Consider the following 20,124-nt stretch of genomic DNA (forward strand, 5'->3'; position numbering starts at 1 on the left):
ATAAGATGGGGAATAAAATCATCCCATTCCCGATTCACTAGACAGCCACAAACACACACTATTGCCTGCAGCTCACATTCATCCAGCTTGAACTCTATCTGCTATTTGTCAATCTCTTGACCTATTTGCTCAAGATCCTTTTGTATTCTTAGAAACCCTTCTTCATTGTCCACGTTGCCACCAGTTTTGGCGTCATCCGCAAACTTATGAACCGTGCCTTCGATATTCTCACGCAAATAATTTGCATAAATGGCAAACAATGAAAACCCAGAACTAACCTCTGTGCGACACTGCTGGGCACAAGCTTTCAGTCCGAAAAACAACCACCCACCATTACTCTCTGTCTCCTGTCATTGTACCAATGGAAAGTGCTGGAGAGAAACCCCACAGTTCTGGCAGTATCGGATCAGAGAAAAATGGAATTAACTCTTTTTGAGTCTAACATAACTTGTTCAGAACAGGTTCATCTAAGACTCGATATGTTAACTCTGCCCAGATCCTGTGTAATCTGTTGCTTTCCTCCTTCATTTTGCATTTGTATTTCAGATTTCCACTTTCTCTAATATTTTGCTTTTTCTTGGTTGCTCTGGATGTTGAACCCGATTATATTTGGACAATATGCTCCATTCCTGTTCCCATCACTCGTGCCAGTGACGCATGTATTACACTGGAGTATGTTTCTTCTTTAAGTTCTGAAAATAAATGCGTGGATCTCATCAAAGCAATTTTGATTTAAAAGGCCTTTAATAGACAGCTTCACTTGATGAAAAATTAGGAATAGTATATTAATTATGATATTGTCTGTGCGTTTTATGATGAAGCTTGTCTCCCCAGTCTCTGAACATTTTCAATATACTTCTCTGAATAAGTCCAATAAAGGTGGCTGTCACGCAGCCCATCATCTCTGTACCAGATCGGTATGAGCTGTATTCTCACTCTTACTCTGCTGTAACTCACTATAATGAAATACATTTTGTTATCTATGTCTGTTTTTATTTCTGAATATCCCTTCCAGATATAAACAATCATAACAACCTGCATAACCTGTGATTAAAAAGTCAATATATAAAATATAACTATGTACTTCACATTTAAAATTGTCCTTTTCAATTCACATTGTTGTTCAACATTCCATAAACCAGGGGTCATCTGTTATCTTGCTCGGCATTGCATTTCATTCCATTTGTCAAAAACAGTGATGGCTGAATACTAGTAACTGGGAGATAATGCTGCACTCCCCTCAAGTCACCTCAGCCTCTGGCCGCAGCCTTTTCTGTCTCATAGCCATGACTTTTAATAAACAAAGTTATTATACATTGCTATAGTCAGGCCCGACCCATCACAACATTCTTAAGCACATAGCCCAATCTGCAGTGTTGCCACTTGTTGAAGGTAAGTTTATAGTGGATATTCCCAGAGTGAATTAGTTGTTCTGACAGTCGACTTTTAAACCAACAGAATGCATTTGCAAAAATAAGGAATGAAACACAACGAACCGAAAATACTGTACCTGAACAATTCATCTTTTCCAAAACTGACAGGATATCTCCAATTAATGATGCTGATCCAAATTACTTGCAACAATCCGAATAAACAAACCCCTGAGCACAAAGAGTAAACATTTCACCAAAAAAAACTTATCGGTTACAAAGTCAGAGGGCTGAAGGAGGGGGAGAGCGTCCAGTTTCAACACTGAACCTGACTCAACTAACCCTCGAACTGAACTGACCTGTACAGCTGGAGAGCTGGCCACATCCCCTTGAATGCGCCAGTTTTTTAAAAGGCTTGAAAGCCCTCTGTCCGAGGCATTATCTGTTAGGCAAAAAAAAACAAAGGACCCCAATGAAGCATTCAATATTGAGACATGTTTGGAACCTTGGGATGTTTAGAACCTCTCTGAAAAAAAATCAAGGACAACATAACCTTATCAAGAGACCCCCTGTGTGACAACTCCCCCAATATAAAATCGAATCTTCAATATCGAAAGATGGCATCAGTTTTCAAAACCATCAAAAATAGTGGTTCATACTCTAAAATGCGCATATACATTTGTTTACAGTAAACATGCGAACAGGCACCACTACATCCAGATTCAGTGTGTGCAACTTCCATCATTGAGTGTCTCCATTTGCATTGGCAATCACTTTTTCAAGAGCTCCACGTGCCCAATTTTCAAATTGAATGGCTGTAACAACAGGCCCCAGCTGAACAGTCTCGCATTTTTGTCCTTAAATTTCTCCAAAAAGACTTCTCTGGGTTGTGATCAGTCTAAATGGTTGTCTCCGATATGTTGCGGGCAACGTTAACACTGAAATGTTGTCGTGCCAACACAAAGCTTGCAGTCTCTTTCTCAACTGTTGAATATTTCTACTAATATACGTTCAACTTCTTGGAGAAATACCCAATAGGTCTTTGTGTCTTCTTGTCGATTTCCTGCAGGAGCCCAGCACCGAAATCCACATCATTCACATTTAAATCCACCTTGAATGGATTTGCATAATCTGGTGTGTCTGATCCTGCTCAGTGGTTACCACATATTTCAAATTCCGCCAAATGCCTTCTGACAGTCCTCTGTCCACTGAAACTTCTTGCCTTTCTTTAACAATTCAGTGAGTGGAGCAGTCACACTGCGAAAATCAGGTACAAACATTTGAAAAAATCCACTTAGTCCTGCTCCTTTTGTCAACGGTATGGGAAATTCCCCAATTACCTTCACTTTTAAATCTCATGGTACCGTTTATCTATGGCCAATAGCATGGCCAAGGAAGGTGACTTTTGCTTTGGCAGATTCACTTTACGCTCTGTTTACCACCAAGCCTGCCTTCCGAAGTTGATCAAACAAGTCCGCTAGATTCTGTAAGTGTTCCTTCCATGAGCCAGTAAAAATCACAAGGTCATAAATGTACACCACAGGTTGGATAATCCGGCAATTTATTGGTTAGTCCCTGAAATGTGGCCGGCACATTTTTCATACCAAATGTAAGTTGCTTGTCCCACATTTTCAACACACTCTTCCAACCATGGAACTGGGTATGCATCAACCTTTTTAACTGCATTGATGTTACGATAGTCCACACATAATCGTTGGGTACCATTTGGCTTTGGCACCATGACTATGGGTGATTTCCAGTCACTGTAACACATGTTGATTATGTCATCTTAGAGCATGCATTCAATCTCCTTCTGAACCTGTGCCAACCTTAGAGGGTTATGCGTGTAAGGATGTTGGTTAATCGTAACGGCATCTCTTATAGCTACATTAGGCACAATTAGGTGAGGATTTCCAAGTTAATATCTGCATATCTCCCCATGTGATAGTAAGAACTCTTTCTGGTCATTTCGATTTTTCTCAGAAAGGTAACTCAATCATTTATCCCAATTTTAGACAACTACCTCATTGTCCACTTTAATTTGTGGAATGTCCGATTCAGAATCCTCTGAAATTGCTTTTTCCTTCTGTGCTGTAATCATTAACTCCTAGTTCTCTGGCTGTCCTTACCTGTCAAAGTACCTTTTGAGTCTATTCACATGACATACGCTGTGAAATTTCTTTCTTTCTGGAGTCCCTATCAAGTAGTTACCCTCACTCAATATCCGTTGTATTTGATAAGGCCGACTAAACCTTGCTTTTCAAGTTTCACCTATAACTGGAAGTAACAGTTATACCTTATCCCCGATCGCAAAATTGCAATTTTTAAAATTTCCTATCCGCTTCCTGTTTTATTGCATGCTGCAATACTTTTAAATGCTGTCTAGCCAACTCCCCAGCGCTCTTCATCGTTCCTTAGGTTTTGAGACCTAGTCCAAATGTGTGGCCTTTGAACTCTGATTTACTATTTTCTCCTTAATTAATTTTAATGGTCCTCTCACTTAATTCCCCGAAAATAATTCCAGAGGAATGAATTTGCTCTGTTAATTTGGGGCATCCCTGATCACAAAAAGTGCAAATGGAATTCCCTCACCCTAATCATCTGGATAATCCTGGTTATAAGCCCTCAACATTGTCTTTAATGTTTAATGTCACCTTTCTAGCGCTCCCTGCAATTTTGGATGGTATGCGGTAGATTTGAGTTGTTTTATTCCTAAGCCATTATCGTGATAAATTAGATGTGAAGTTTGAAGCTTGGTCTCACTGTATCTTCATTGGTAGTCCATACCTATTTTTTTTAAAAAAGAGTAATTCCTTTGCAATTCGTTTAGCTGTGTTACTGCACCTCGGGATGGTCTCTGGAAATCTAGTCGATGCATCCATTATTGTTAACAGATACTGATGTCCACTTTTTTGTTTGTGGTCGGGGACCTAACCAATCAGTTCAGACTCCTGTAAAAGGTTCCTCAAATGCCGGAATAGTTAAGAAAGGTGCAGGTTTTATTATCGCTTGTGCTTTTCCAATTACCTGACATATATGATGCATCTGGAAAAATTCAACTACATCCTGTTGCAGCCCAGGCCAGTAAAATGTCTCTGTATTCTGTCTGTTTTTTCATCACTCCTAACTGATGAACCATTCGCATCACCTCCTTTCTGTAACCCATTGGCAATATGACTTGATGAATCTCTTCCCATTTCTCATCTCCTTGAATATATGTTAGTCTCCATTTCCTCATTTGGACATCATTTTTAAGATATTTACACTTAGGGATACATTCAAAATTCCTAACGTATATGTTTTTTTGATACAACTGCTTTAAACTTTTATCTTTCTGCTGTGACTCAATAAGTTTAGCTGAGCAAAAAATATTTACATGATCACCTATTTGCACCTGTTTTGCCTCACCTTTCTGATGGAACAAGGTATCTGCTCATGCCAATTAAGATTCCTTATCTTTACGTTTTTGGTATTTTCTGTTTCAACTGGTGACATTGGGACTTTATTACCCACAATCAGTAAAGTTTCCAGGATAAGATTCCTACATTGATTCAGTTGCTTGCATATCCACTGGCTTCTGAACGAGAGTAGCAGTAATCCAACCACTGAATCAGCTATATATTCTGCAAGGATAAATTTTATTGCTGGAGCTGAGACTTTGTCCAATACCCCTACCACAATTTCCCCACACTTTTCTGGGCACGCTATGCTCTCTTTACATATTTTTGCACCTTTTGTCTCATGGTGAATTCACTCTAGCAGTATCTTTTCTGGAAATAGTGCTTCAGGAGTACATATCTCCTTACCTTTTCACAAGAGGATCCTGTGTCTCTTAATATTGCATCCTCTTTACCTGCGCTATGTGAATAAAATTTCCCTTTGCAGGTATATTTTCTCAGCAGATCTGGCACTTCCTCCTTAACAAACCTCCAATCAGCTTGTACACTCTGATGCAGCTTTCTAGCTTCCACTGTGCTTTCTGTTACCACTCCGACAAAACTCCCAGACTTTACTTTTTATTCCTGCATCTGTGTTTTTTTTTTCTGAACCCACCAAAACAGTGATTTCATGTGTCCTAATTTGTTGCAATGAAAACTTTTTAACTTTGAGCTTTTTATCTTCTTTGCCTCCTTCACGTATTGCCTTTTTACCCTGTGGTAAGTTCTTCACCGAGATCTACATCTCCCTTTCTACGTGGGGATTTCTCTTTGCCAAAATTTCTATCCATCATGGACTAAAATTGATTCTGGAAGCCAAAACAAGTTTTATAATCATAATCACTAGTCATAATCATCAGCCACAAATGGGCTTGCACTATGTGAATGCTTAAACTCCTTCAGAGTAATTGTCCCTCGAAGAGCATCGTGTGTTTGCTCTCTTTGTAAAGCTCTTATCCATCTATCAAAATTACTTTGTTTGATCCTTTCAAACTCAATATGGGTTCGACCAGGATCCTTCCTTAAATTCCTGAAACGTTGTCTGTCGGCTTTTGGCACATGCTCATATGTACATTTTTCCCTCCTCATAGTCTCCAGATCCCTCCTCTGATAGTGTTGTGCATACCTCACTAGTTCTACCTACAAGTTTTGTTTGGGTCAACAAAACCTACATGGTCACTGGCCACTGAAATTCTTTATCCACTTTCCTACTAATCAAATCTAGGCAAGCTGTGAATATACTGAAACACGTTTCTCACCAGGCTTTTGGACTACAATGGGATTGCCCATCCTCCGTCTGTTCCTCACTAAGCTTACCTTCAGCCTTCATCCTCATCCTTTAAAACTGACTTTCCATTATAAGTGACCTTCTCTGAAGCTCAAATGCTCCCTCTTTTTCTTTCTCTCCTGCTGAAGCTATTTTTTTTTTCTCTTTCCTCTGCTAAACCTATTCGTTATCTTTCTTCCTCTTCTGACTTTAGTCGTAGCTCAAACTGCTTCATCTCTGCTTCTATCTCAAGCTGCTTCTTTTGCAATTGAAGTTTAGTCATCCCACAGATCCTGATGGTGTTTCCAGCAAATTAGAATGCTGAGCTACTGCTGCATCATCTCATCTTTCCTCACATTAAAAAGGTAGCTTTAACTCCCTTTGTCTACTAATTCCCGCGGCTTGGCCTTATGTGCATTCTGTAAAACCCCCAAGGTCACTTTCCCGACCTCCAAAACAAGCTTGGTTCCTGCAAGAACCATTGTTACCTGAAGCTCTGTTTACTCACCAAATCAAAACATGAAATAGGAGAGAATAACACCTGCCACTCGCTGTCTAAATTCTGCAAAGGCCCCCTAATCTGTTATGGACCAGACCCGACCCCTCAAAACATTTTAATAGGAAGCCCGGACCTTACATTTGCTATTTTTTGAAGGTTAGTGTATAGCTGATATTTCCAGAGTGAATTAGTTGGTCAGATTGCGGAGTTTTAAACAAATGACATTTATTTGCCAAATTACCAAATGAAACATAAGGAACCAAAAATAGAATACCTGAATAACGTATCGTATCCGAACCTGACAGGCTATCCCGATTTAAGGATGCTGATCCAATATTCTTGCAACAATCCCAATAAACAAAATCCCTTAGCACAAAGGGTAAAACTGACACAACAGCTTACAGATTATAAGATCAGAAGGGCAGAAGGAGGCAGAGAGCGTCCAGTGACCCTGACTCAACAAACCCCCGAACTGATCTAACCTGTCCAGTTGTGGGAGCTGGACAGGTCCTCTTGATTAACAGGCTACTTTTCAAGACTTGAAAGGCTTCTGTATGAGGCATTATCTGTTAGGTATAAACAAAAGGACCCCAACGAACCTTTCAAAATTCTGACATATTGGAATCTTGGGTCGTTTGGACCCTCTTTACAAAAATCAAGGACAACATAACCCTGTAAAAGTACTGGCTTTGTGAGAACATGCCACATTTGGCTTTGGACTGAATTCCAAAAATGTAAGTCTTACTGCTTTGAAGACGATATAATGCATGAAGTTGTTTGTTAGTTTATATAAAATCATACTGTGTGTTGAAGATTCAGCATGGTCACGAGTGAATTGTCCAGACAGATCCACACTTCCTGTGTATGGTCAGGGCAAATATATCCACTGAGAATCTGTTACTTGACGCCTGTTCTAGTCGAGGAGAGACCAGCCTGGAAACCAAATCGAGATTGTTTTTTTTTTGTGTGGATTGTCATGATGGAGCGTTCAGGTGGTTACAGTATTGCAAATGAACAACACAGCAGAATCATCTAGCCTGCGATAAGAAAATGTCCATAATTCTCCCTCACAACTAACCTCACGAGAGCAATTGGTGATGGGAGATGTGACCATTAGCCAGCAATGTCAACATTCAATTCAATCCAGTTGTTATTTTGAACTGAAGGTCGAATTCTGAAAAAAAAATATCTGGAGCTGTTTGTTCAGTGACTGTGATTGATGTCAGTCTCCATGGATCCTAATTATGTCAGTGGATGGATTTCCTCTTCTACTTGTACGGGGCTTCTTCCAATGCTTTATCCCATTGTTGCTGCAGATGCATCATCTGCAACACTGACAAGGATCAGCAGTTGCAGAAACAGGGAGAGGAGAGATCAGAATCAGAGAACCATAGACTGGAATGTTCCAACAATGGACCAGGATCTGAGAACAGTAGACTGGAATGTTTCAACAATGGATCAGAATCTAAGAAAAATAGACTGGAATGTCGCACCAATGCTTCAGAATCAAAGAAGAATAGACTGGCATACTGCAACAATGGACAGGAGTTTATCTTTGGGTCTTTTGTATCTTTCCTGGTATTGGTACATATTACCATTTCGGATACACGGTGTACTGTTGATTATTCAGGCTGGTTACTATCCCATGCTCGCTATTGTTGGTGTTCCTGGTAAGTCTCCCCATCTCTATCGATTTATTAATCCCATAAGCCATGGTGAACTTCGGTGCTATTTCTGTTATCTATGTTTAGAAAAGTCTGAAACTATTGTCTTCAGTTTCAAATGCAAATCCATTCATTCTCCACAAATTTCAGAACCACCCACACTCCCACCCTCACAAACATCTGAGAACAAGACTGTTCACAATCCCTAAGTACATATTCGCCTCCAATTGATTTATGTCTTGGTATTCTCTCCATCACTAAAGCTACCCACGACCAACTCCATGATATCCCCAGACCCCATCTTGACGTCAGTGCGGGTGCTAAATAAACCATTATCTGTACCGGGGTAAAAGTCAGACTTTATGGTTCCTGTTCTCTTCTAATCGCTCTTTCCGTTACAAATGTTTCCATGAAAATCTTGTTCTTGTCTGTAAAGTAAATTCATGACAGGGACACTGTGTCGGTGTAGTAATGTCGCTGGCCACGTAATTCAGTGGCCCAGGTATCTACACTGTGGACACTGTTTCAAATCCTATCTCAGATGATGACAGAACTTAAATTCAAATGAGAGAAACTGGAAATAAAAGTGAATTTTACTAATATAATCCCACCAGCACTATGTCAAGAAGTTTATCTATTTCACTGTTGTCCTTTGGCGAAGAAATCTCGCATTATTGCCTGATCTGAATTAAGACTGACGTCAGACCCAATACCTTAAGGAGTGGCCTCACAGTAAAAGCCATTTAGTGAGGTCCACAAATGCTGCTCTGCCAGTGATGCAGACATCCCATGCAATAACAACATGTAAGGTAGAGGAAAAAAATTACAAAGAATGATGCTAGAGATCAGAAACAAAAGGAATGAGTAAGTGCCAGAGAAACGGAACAGATTTGGCAGCCTCAGGTCGAGAGAAAAATAGAAGTGAAATTTCGCGTCCAATCACCGTACGTCAGAAATGAATGCAGCTGGGAAATAGTGTGTTTGTTGTTGATGACATGGATGGCTGTTGTGAAAGGGAGAAGGAGTGAGTTGAATAGATAGAGAAAGAGAGAGGTAGAGAAAGAAACAAATAGAGGGATTGTTGATGATCAGTTGGAATGGAAATAAATATTCTTATTTATTTTTCTCCTGTTCTCATGTTACTGAAATTCATGCCCATGTAAAGTGTACATCAAAGTCTCGGTTTGAAGTGAGTTATGTCCCTTTGTCTCTCTTCCTTGAGTGTGATCATCTTCTTTTATTCAGTATTGGGATGCTGGACCAGTATATAATTCCCTTTCCTCATTGTCCTTGAGAAGGTGTTGGTGAGCCGCCTTCCTGACCCAATGCAGTCTGTGAGCTGTAAGTAGTCACTGCTGAGGTCCGCCCGGTTTCATTTCTTTGAGAATTTGTCGTGAGTGACGTAACTGAGCAGCTGGCTTGGACGTTTCAAAATACAACTGTGTGTTATCCACAGTGCTGTGGGTCTGGAGTCACATGTAAGTCCGACCGGATGAAGATGGTACTAGTGTGCCAGGTAGGACAAACACAATGGTTTCATTTTTTCAATTCCTGATATTTTATTGAATGCAAAATCTAACATCTGCCGTGGTGGGATTCGATTCCGGGGTCTGAGTCATCACCTGGGTCCCTGGGTTAACATTACAGGGATAATACAGCTAAGTCTTCACCTCCTCAGCATCTCCAACAACCTCCAATGGCAAAAGTGGTGTTGCTGTTGGTGTGGCTGTGCTTAAAGCATAGCGTTTTGCAAGGCAACAAAATGATTTGGCAAAACATATCTTGCTTCTCATTTTGTATTTATGAGAAGGCGAAATGATGGGAAGTGCTCTTGGTGAAAAGGAGGTGGATGAACTTGGCCATGAGCTACTGACAGAATTCATACGGAGCAATAAGTAATGAGCTTCATGTTGTTCACAAACTTGTCAGCAGCCACACTCTGACAGGGTTGGTCATTCTCTAAAGCTTCTGACCTCCATGCAGAAGACTAGCCTGTCTTCTCGGAGATGGAAGATGCCTCCTTGAGACGTGGCACAAATCATCCTCTGTCCCTCCTTACCATCAGCAAACCATGTTTATGTAATATGCATGAAACATTATCAATGGAGCCAGAAGGCACAGCATGGAGCAGTCTATCTGTGCAATCTCTGCTTCATTGGTTTGTAAATTTACAGCATCGTTGACATCCTCCTATTTCAGTGTAACAGTTTGGAGGGGCTGAATGGCCTCTTCTGTTCGTGTGTCAGTGTCTCGGGTGGCTGAATGTCCTCTTCCTCGTTCCAGGGATGAGGTTCATTATTAGGTGACCCGTGGTAGCTGCTTACCAGCGTGTTGTACTGACGAGATTCCTTATATTCCTGTGTAATAATGGACAAACAGGAGGTTGGAAGAAACAGCAAGTCAGGTAGCATCAGGAGGTGAAGAAGTCAACATTTCAAGTTTACCCGTTCTTCAGGACTGCGGGTGGGGGTAGGGGAAACTGCAGATAAAGAGGGAAAGGAGTCGTTTGGATGTGGAGAGAGGAGCAGGATGGTGAGGTAGGGGATAGGTGGACACAAGTGGTGGGTGCAACGTGGTTGGTCGATGGGAGGGATAAAACCAATTGGGAGCTAGAAGGTGGGGTCATTTGCTGGAATGGAAGGGAGGAGGCGGGGCTGGAAATGGAGTAGGTCCATGGCTGGGAAGGTTATTTAAAATTGGAGAACTCAATGTTGAGTCCTCCAGGCTGTAGGCTAACCAGGCAGAAGGTAAGATGTTGTTCGTCCAATTTGCGGTCTGACTCACTGTGGCAACAGAGGAAGCCCAGGAGGTCATGTTGGAAAGGACTTGGGAAGGGGAATTGAAACGGGTGGTGACTGGGAGCTCAGGCCAGCCCCTTTGGACCGGGCTGTGATGCTCGGTGAAATGTGCACTTAGTTTACGTTGCTATCCGTGATGTAGACAAGACCACATCAGGAGTACGTAATGCAGTAAACTACGTTGAAGGAGAGGCAGGCGAACCTCTGTTTCACCTGGAAGGACTATTTTGGGCCTTGGCTGAGGTGAGGGAGGTGTGTGTCAGCAGGTGATGCATTTTATTTTTCATCTGCAAGTGTCAGTTGCCCATGGGGATTGACTGGTTTGGTGGGGAGTATGGCACGAACCAAAAGTAGTGAAGGGAGCAGTCCTTGTGAAAGATGTGCCAGGTGATGGGATCCAACCTAGTTTACTGTATCTGCCATTCCTGATGTGGTCTTCTCTATATCGGGGAGACCAAATGTAAACTAAGGAGAATGGTTTGCTGAGCATCTCAGCTGGGCCTGTAAGGGCTGATCTGACCTCCCAGTCACTGCCTATTCAATTCCACCTCACACTCCCATTCCGACATGGCCATCCTTGACCTCCTCCATTGCCACAAAGAACCAAATCACAAATTGGAGGAACAATGCTTCATATTCCACCTGTGTAGCCTACAGCTGGGGATCTCAACACTGAGTTCTCCAATTTCTAGTAAGTTCCCTTCCAATCCCCAGACCTCCTGCTTAGCCCCTCCCCTTTCCATTCCTCAGATCAACTCATCTTCCAACTGTCAACTGGATTCATTCTTCCCATTGGCCAACCCGGTTGTACCCTCTTCCTGTGTTCCCCACCACAAATTGCTGAATCCTCCTACTTCCCCCCCTCGTCTCTTTATCTGGACACACCCTTGCCCCCATCCCCAGACTCGAAGAAAGATTATACCCAAGATGTGGACTTTTTCTCCTGATGCTGCCTGGTTTGATGTGTTCTTCTAGTCTCCTGAATTCCAACATTTGTAGTTTTTTTTAAAAAAATCTCTTCCTGTGTAATAGGTATTAGAGAGTGAGTGTGCTGTGCCTCTACTTATCCAGTAGCTTATATGGGCTGAATGGCATTCTCATATTTTCTGTGAAACCAGCTTGAGATGCTGAGTGAGCATCTCATTTGTAGTCCTGAGGAATTGTTCAGGGTCCGGCAGTGCTGTTACATGAATGTTGCCTACACAGTAACAGCATGAGCTTGAATGTTGTCCATGTTTTGCTGTTTTATGCGATCTTTTCTGAGCATCCTATCTTCTGATCGAATGACGGAGGGTAAGACGTTGCTGAAGCAGCTGAAGATGTTTGTGCCGAGGAAGCTACCCTGAGGACCGCCCACAGAGATATCCAGGGGCTGAGAGGATTCATCTCCATCAGCCGCATGGTGCTCCAAATTGTCCAACCACTTGGGAATTAAAAACTGATTCCATTTAGGTGCAATTTTATTCAGCCTCCTTGACATCTTGTTCAGTCATGTCCTGTCAGGGCCAGTCATTCTGACGCTGTGTTCTTACCTTTTGATCTGGAGATGCATGTTTTAATGGGGTGTACAAAATTAAAAATCACACAACATCAGGTTATAGTCCAACAGATTTAATTGGAAGCACACTAGCTTTTGCAGCATCGCTCCTTCATCAGGTGAATGTGGAGGGCTCAATCCTAACACACAGAATTTAAACCAAAAATTTACAGTGTGATGTAACTGAAATTATACATTGAAAAATTGATTGTCTGTTGAGTCTTTCATCTGTTTGAATATCATGGTATTCAAACAGATGAAAGACTCAAAAGACTATCAATATTTCAATGTTATAATTTCATTTACATCACACTAAAGTCTTGCTATAAATTCTGTGTGCTACGATTGAGCCCTCCACCATCACCTAATGAAGGAGCGATGCTCCGATAGTCCAATCACTTTTTTGACTCTTCCATTCCTGTGGTACTTCAAATAGCTGAATAGGCTGATACTGTTGCTGCATGATCTAAACTGGGTCTAGTTCTATCGACTGGAAGGGCTGATTAGTCTCTTCCTGTAAATTTATATCATGGTCCAGAGGCTGAGAAGCCACATCATGTTCTGGTGGAACTGAAATCCATATACACCAGATCGACCACCCTTGGAGAAAGTCATCACTGCAGATGCTGGTGATCAGAATTGAAAAGTATGGCACTGGAAAACCCCAGCTGGTCAGCCAGCATCGGAGACGCAGGAATATTGATGTCTTGAGCATTCCTGCTAATAGAGTTGTGCCTAAAACGTCGATTCTACCGCCCCTCGAATGCTACCCGACCCGCTGTGCTTTTCCAGCACCACACGTTTGGATGTCTACCGGCCCGCCCAACTCAACCTTCCTTCTCACTTCATCAAAGAACTTTAACAAATTCATCAGGCATGAACTTCCACTCACAAAGCCATTCTTACTATTTCTAATGAAACCCTGCTTTCCCAATGCATGTACATCTTATCCCTCAGAATCTTCTCAAGTAATTTACCTATCACAGATATTAAGTTACTGGTCTGTATTTCCCAGACTTTATGTTTCAGTCCTTCATGACACCTGCTTTCCTCCGGTCTTCTGGGATCTCACCTGCGGTAACTGATGATCAAAATTATCAGCCAGGGCTCCCGTAAATTCTTCACTAGCCGCTGCACTGTTTTTGGATATATCTGGAAAGGACCGTGAGATTTATCCAACTTCAAACATTCTAGTAGATCCAATACCTCCTGTACTGTGATATGGTCTGTCCCTAAGCTATCACCAATAATTTCCCCAATTTCTCAAGTACTCATGTCTTTCTCCACGGTAAACATAGAGGAGAAATATTTGTTGAGGACATCACTCATCTCTTATGGTTCCACACAAACATATCCATTTTGGGTCTTTGAGGGGTCCTATTCTCTCTCTAGTTACTGCTTTTCCTTTAATATACTTAAAGTACCTCTTTGGATCCACCCTGATCTTATCAGGCAAAGTTATCTCATACCCCCTTTTCTCCCTTGTGATTTCCTTCTTCAGTGAACTCCTGTATCCCCTGTACACCTCCAGGGATTCGCTTGATCCCAGCTGCCTCTACCTGAGCCACGCCTCCACATTTCTTTTGGTAAAAGCCTAAATATCTCTTGTCATCCAGTGTACCTCATTCCTGTCAACTTTCCATTCACCCTCACGGGAACATATAGATCTTAAGCTCCGACTTAATGGAGGTCCCCTTGCTTCCAAACAGACTACTCCAATCAACCACTGCAAGCTACTATGTAAGTCCATCGAAATTAACCTTGCCCCGATTTAGAACTTGAATCTGTGGACCAATTTTTTCCCTCTACATAACTATTTTAAAATTAATAGATCTATGGTCACTCGTCCCAAAGTGCACATCCACTGTCACCTCACTCACCTGTCCTGACGTATTTCTTAGGAGTAGGACAAATTTTACTCCTTCCCGATTAGGACCCTCTACATTCTACTTCGGGAAACTTTCCTGCACTCAATTGATTCCATCCCTTCAAATCCATTCATGCTCTGGCAGTGCAAGTCTGTGTTATAAAAAATATTAAAGACCCTATTATGACAACCCAAATGTTCCTGAAAGTCTCCGCAATCTCTCTACATAGTTTTGTTCCTGCAATTACTGTTTACAATTTGGGGGCCTACCGTACAACCCCAATAATGTCACCATCCCCTTCTTATTTCTTAGTTCCACCCACAGAGCCTCATTGGATGATCCATCAGTTATTTTATCTCTGATCACTGCTGCGATACACCCTTTATTCAGAAATGCAACTCCCCTCCTCTCGCTCCACAATCTCTGTTCGTCCTGATGCATTTAACCCTGGTACATTATGCTGTCAGTCCTATACATCCCTCAGCCATGTTTCTGTAATAGCTAGACTATTGAGCGCCGATAACCTTTCTACACCCTGAATTCATCGGCCTTAACTGTCAGCCCTTTTGCACTGAAATAAACACAATTTAATCCACAGGCATTTCTTGTTCCCTATCGTGGTCCAGCCTGATATGTCTCCTCAACGTACTATGCTTGATTACTGTATCTCCATCCAGCCTCTCACTTGCCTCCCTGCTCTTGAGAATACCAACTCCTGCCAATCTCGTTTAAACACCCCCCTGTTGCACTAGCAAAACTAGCTGCGAAGATATTGATCCCCCTCCAGTGGATGTGCCACCAGTCCCTCCTGAACAGGTCAACTCTGCCACAGAAAAGCTACCAATGGTCTAAAAATATGAATCCCTCCCACTGCACCAATTCTTTAGTCACATATTTATTTTCATATCCTCCTATTCTTACCTTCAATACCTCATCACACTGGAAGTAATCTGGAGATAATCACTATCGAGGTCCTGGTTTTTAACTTTTCTCCTAGTTCTCAGTTAATTAGTCTATAGAATCACATTCCTATATCTAACCGTGTCATTTGTACCATCGTGCACAATGACTTCTGGCTGCTCACCCGCCCCCTTGAGAACTTTCAGCAGCCACTCAGAAACATCCTGGATCCTGAAACCTGAGAGGCAACACACAATCCTTGTTTCCTGTTTGAGGCCACAGAATCTCCGATCTGTTCCCCCTAACAATCAAATCTCTTACCTCTAACACCCTGTTTACCTTTATTCTTTCCTGCTGCTCCCCAGATCCAGTGCAACCATCTTGGCTACTGCCGCTTTCCCCGATCAGTCATTCCCTGACACCTATCGCCCATCTCCCAACATACACAAAACCAGTATCCAAAATGGTATACTTGGTTTCGAGAGGAATAGCCACAGGGGATTCCTGCACTTTCTGCCTACTCCCTTTGCCATTTCTGGTGGTCGCCCAGCTACTCTCTGCTTGGAACACGACAGGAAGCAAGGAAAGCCTGATGTATTAAATTGTTTTTAATGAAATGAAACAGGGCTGATAGGTAAGGCAGAGGAACTCAGGGCGTGGATCTTTACATGAGACTGGGATATTGGAAACTTTACAGAAACATGGCTAACTGAGGGACTTGGGTGTGATCACCTCACTAAAGCTTTTATCTATGAAGTGTTCCGTATCTCAGATGATCCAGAGTGCTCCTGAACACGGTCTCCCAGGAGCTGCATCAGGGTGCACTGCCCACACGTGTAGTCATCAGGGACAGTGGAAATCTCCCTGAGCTTCCACAAACCGCAGGAGGAATATGCAACTGACCTAACTGCCATCACCATTGTTGTCAGACTAGCGTTAAAAAAGAGTTGACCTGAGCTTACCTTTACCTTTTGCTAAACCGCTGCTCATCGATGTCTCTGGAACCAAAGCATAGCTACCTATTCTGCCACTCACAGTACGTTAATAGACCACTCCACGTTTAGGTTTGGTTAGGGAAGGTTGGAGACACTACAGTAATGTATTGTTTGGGCCTTAAGCACTCCTAAACACCAGGCCCACGCTTGGATTTGGGGTGGTGGGGGGTGGTGGTGGGGGTGTTGTCTTGCTGAGGTCTTCCTCCTAGTAGTGGTGATCCATCCGCGTTGTCGCAGTCCTCTGGTATTTTCTGCATACTAGCACTGCACTTATGAATTCCTTGTAACTATTGATTGTATTCGAAACTGTGTCTCACTCCGGAGGGAGAGATGTTGATATTCCAGTAAATACAGTCTATTAAAAACGGTTTGCCATTAGACATACGAGCGTCAGTATGCCCATCCGCTCTCTGACTCTGCTTTTGCTTTCCACTAGGGTACATTTATTCTGATAACATTCCATTCCATTTTCCTACATTTTCCCTGTAACCCTTGTTTAAAAATCTGTGGATCTCAGCCTTGAAGATATTTAGTGATCATTTCTCAACAGCCTTCACAATTTTCTGCAATTGTTTTCCTCCCACTGATGTGAGACTTAGTGGTCTTTAATCCCATGGCTTTTTTTTTCTAGCACTCTGTGTGGAAGTTGAACCTACATTAGATGTTGTTTTGTTTGATCACACCACCTCTGTGGCCAGAGGCAAAACAAAATAAAGCGCAACATTTAAGAGCCTGTAATCTCCTCCCTCATCTTCCACATCAGTCTAAGAGACAGTTCATCCAGATCTAGAGATTTGCCCACTATTTATCCTGCATCAACTTCCAATTATTCCTCAGCTTCTGTCCAGGAACTGCTTCTCCAAAGTGAAGACCAATATGTAGTACGTGTTTGACATTCTCAGGCTCAATGCACAGGTTGCCTCCTCGGTCCCTAATACTCCCTATCCTTTCTCTTGTTAGAACATAGAACATAGAAAAATACAGCGCAGTACAGGCCCTTTGGCCCTCGATGTTGCGCCGATCCAAGCCCACCTAACCTACACTAGCCCACTATCCTCCATATGCCTATCCAATGCCCGTTTAAATGCCCATAAAGAGGGAGAGTCAACCACTGCTACTGGAAGGGCATTCCATGAACGTACGACTCGCTGAGTGAAGAACCTACCCCTAACATCTGCTCTATACCTACCACCCCTTAATTTAAAGCTATGCCCCCTTGTAATAGCTGACTCCATACGTGGAAAAAGGTTCTCACTGTCAACCCTATCTAAACCCCTAATCATCTTGTATACCTCTATCAAGTCACCCTAAACCTCCTTTTCTCCAATGAAAACAGCCCCAAGTGCCTCAGCCTTTCCTCATACGATCTTCCTACCATACCAGGCAACATCCTGGTAAACCTCTTCTGCACCCGTTCCAGTGCCTCCCCATCCTTCCTATAGTATGGCGTCCAAAACTGCACACAATAGTCCAGATGCGGCCGCACCAGAGTCTTTGGGCGGCACGGTGGCACAGTGGATAGCACTGTTGCCTCATAGCACCAGAGACCCGAGTTCAATTCCCCTCTCAGGCGACTGACTGTGTGGAGTTTTCACGTTCTCTCTGTGTCTGCGTGGGTTTCCTCCGGGTGCTCCGGATTCCTCCCACAGTCCAAAAATATGCAGGTTAGGTGAATTGGCTATGCTAAATTGCCCGGAGCGGTAGGTGAAGGGGTGAAATGTAGGGGAATGGGTCTGGGTGAGTTGCGCGTCGGTGTGGGCTTGTTGGGCCAAAGGGCCTGTTTCCACACTGTAAGTAATCTAATCTAAACTGCAACATGACCTCAGGACTCTGGAACGCAATTCCTCTACAATAAAAGCCAGTACGCCATATGCCTTCCTCACCGCACTATTTACCTGGGTGGCAACTTTCAGAGATCTGTGTATATGGACACCAATTTCCCTCTGCTCATCCACACTACCAAGTATCCGACCATTAGCCCAGTACCCCATCTTTTTGTTACGCATACCAAAGTGAACCACCTCACACTTACCCACATTGAACTCCATTTGCCACCTTTCTGCCCAGTTCTGCAGCTTATCTATATCCCGCTGTAACCTGGCACATCCTTCCTCACTGTCAACAACTCCACCGACTTTCGTATCATCCGCAAACCTGCTCACCCAACCTTCTAGCACCTCCTCCAGGTCATTTATAAAAATGACAACCAGCAATGGTCCCAAAACAGATTCTTGCGGAACACCGCTAGTAACTGCACTCCAAGATGAACCTTTACCATCAACTACTACCCTCTGTCTCCTTCCAGCCAGCGTATTCCTAATCCAAACCTCCAACTCACCCGCAATACCATACCTCCGTATTTTCTGCAGTAGCCTACCATGGGGGACCTTATCAAACGCCTTACTAAAATCCATATACACCACATCTACCGCTTTACCCTCGGCCACCTCCTTAGTCAAATTCTCAAAGAATTCAATAAGGTTTGAGAGGCACGATCTGCCCTTCACAAAAGCATGCTGACTATCCTTGATCACATTATTCCTATCCAGATGTTCATAACTCCTATCCCTTACAATTCTCTCGAAAACTTTGCCCACAACAGAAGTGAGACTCACCGGCCTATAGTTACTAGGGTTATCCCTACTCCCTTTCTTGAACAAGGGAACCACATTTGCTATTCTCCAGTCTTCTGGCACTATTCCTGTAGACAACGAGGACATAAAGATCAAGGCCAATGGCTCTGCAATCTCGTCCCTTGCTTACCAGAGAATCCTAGGTTAAATGACATCACTCCCAGGGGCTTATCTATTTTAACCCTTTCCAGAATTTCCAACACCTCTTCCTTACATGCCTCAAAGTCGTCCATTCTAATTAATTGTGACTCAGTATTCACATCAGCATCAAGGTCCTGTTCCTGAGTGAATACTGACGAAAAGTATTCATTCAGTGTCTCCCCAATCTCTTCAGCCTCCACACACAACTTCCCACTACTATCCTTGACTGGACCTATTCCTACCCTAGTCATTCTTTTATTCCTGACATACCTATAGAAAGCCTTTGGGTTTTCCCTAATCCCACCAACTAAGGACTTTTCATGTCCCCTCCTTGCTACTCTTAACTCTCTCTTCAGATCCTTCCTAGATACCTTATAACTCTCAATCGCCCCAATTGAACCTTCACCCCTCATCTTTACATAGGCCGCCCTCTTCCCTTTAACAAGGGATTCCAATTCCTTATTAAACCACGGCTCCCTCACACGACCCTTTCCTCCTGCCTGACAGGTACATACTTATCAAGGACACTCAATAGTTGCTCCTTGAACAAGCTCCACATATCGATTGCACCCTTGCCTTGAAGCCTACGTTTCTTAGGCAACGCAATCTAAGTCGTGCATCACCGCATCATAATTTTCCTGCCCCACCTATAACTCTTACCCTGCAATGCACACTTATTCCTCTCCATCACTAGAGTAAAAGTCACCGAATTGTGATCACTGTCCCCAAAGTGCTCACCTACCTCCAATTCTAACACCTGGCCTGGTTCGTTACCCAGAACTAAATCTAGTATGGCCTCACCTCTTGTTGGCCTGTCTACATGGTGTTTCAGGAAACCCTCCTGCACACATTAGACAAACACCGACCCATCTAACAGACTTGAGCTATAGCTTTCCCAGTCAATATCAGGAAAGTTAAAGTCCCCCATAACAATCACCCTATTAGTTTCACTCTTCTCCTGAATCATCCTCGCAATCCTTTCTTCTACGTCTCTAGGACTATTCAGAAGCCTGTA

This window comes from Chiloscyllium punctatum, chromosome 23 (genome assembly GCF_047496795.1).
Source record: "Chiloscyllium punctatum isolate Juve2018m chromosome 23, sChiPun1.3, whole genome shotgun sequence".
Classification (NCBI taxonomy): domain Eukaryota; kingdom Metazoa; phylum Chordata; class Chondrichthyes; order Orectolobiformes; family Hemiscylliidae; genus Chiloscyllium; species Chiloscyllium punctatum.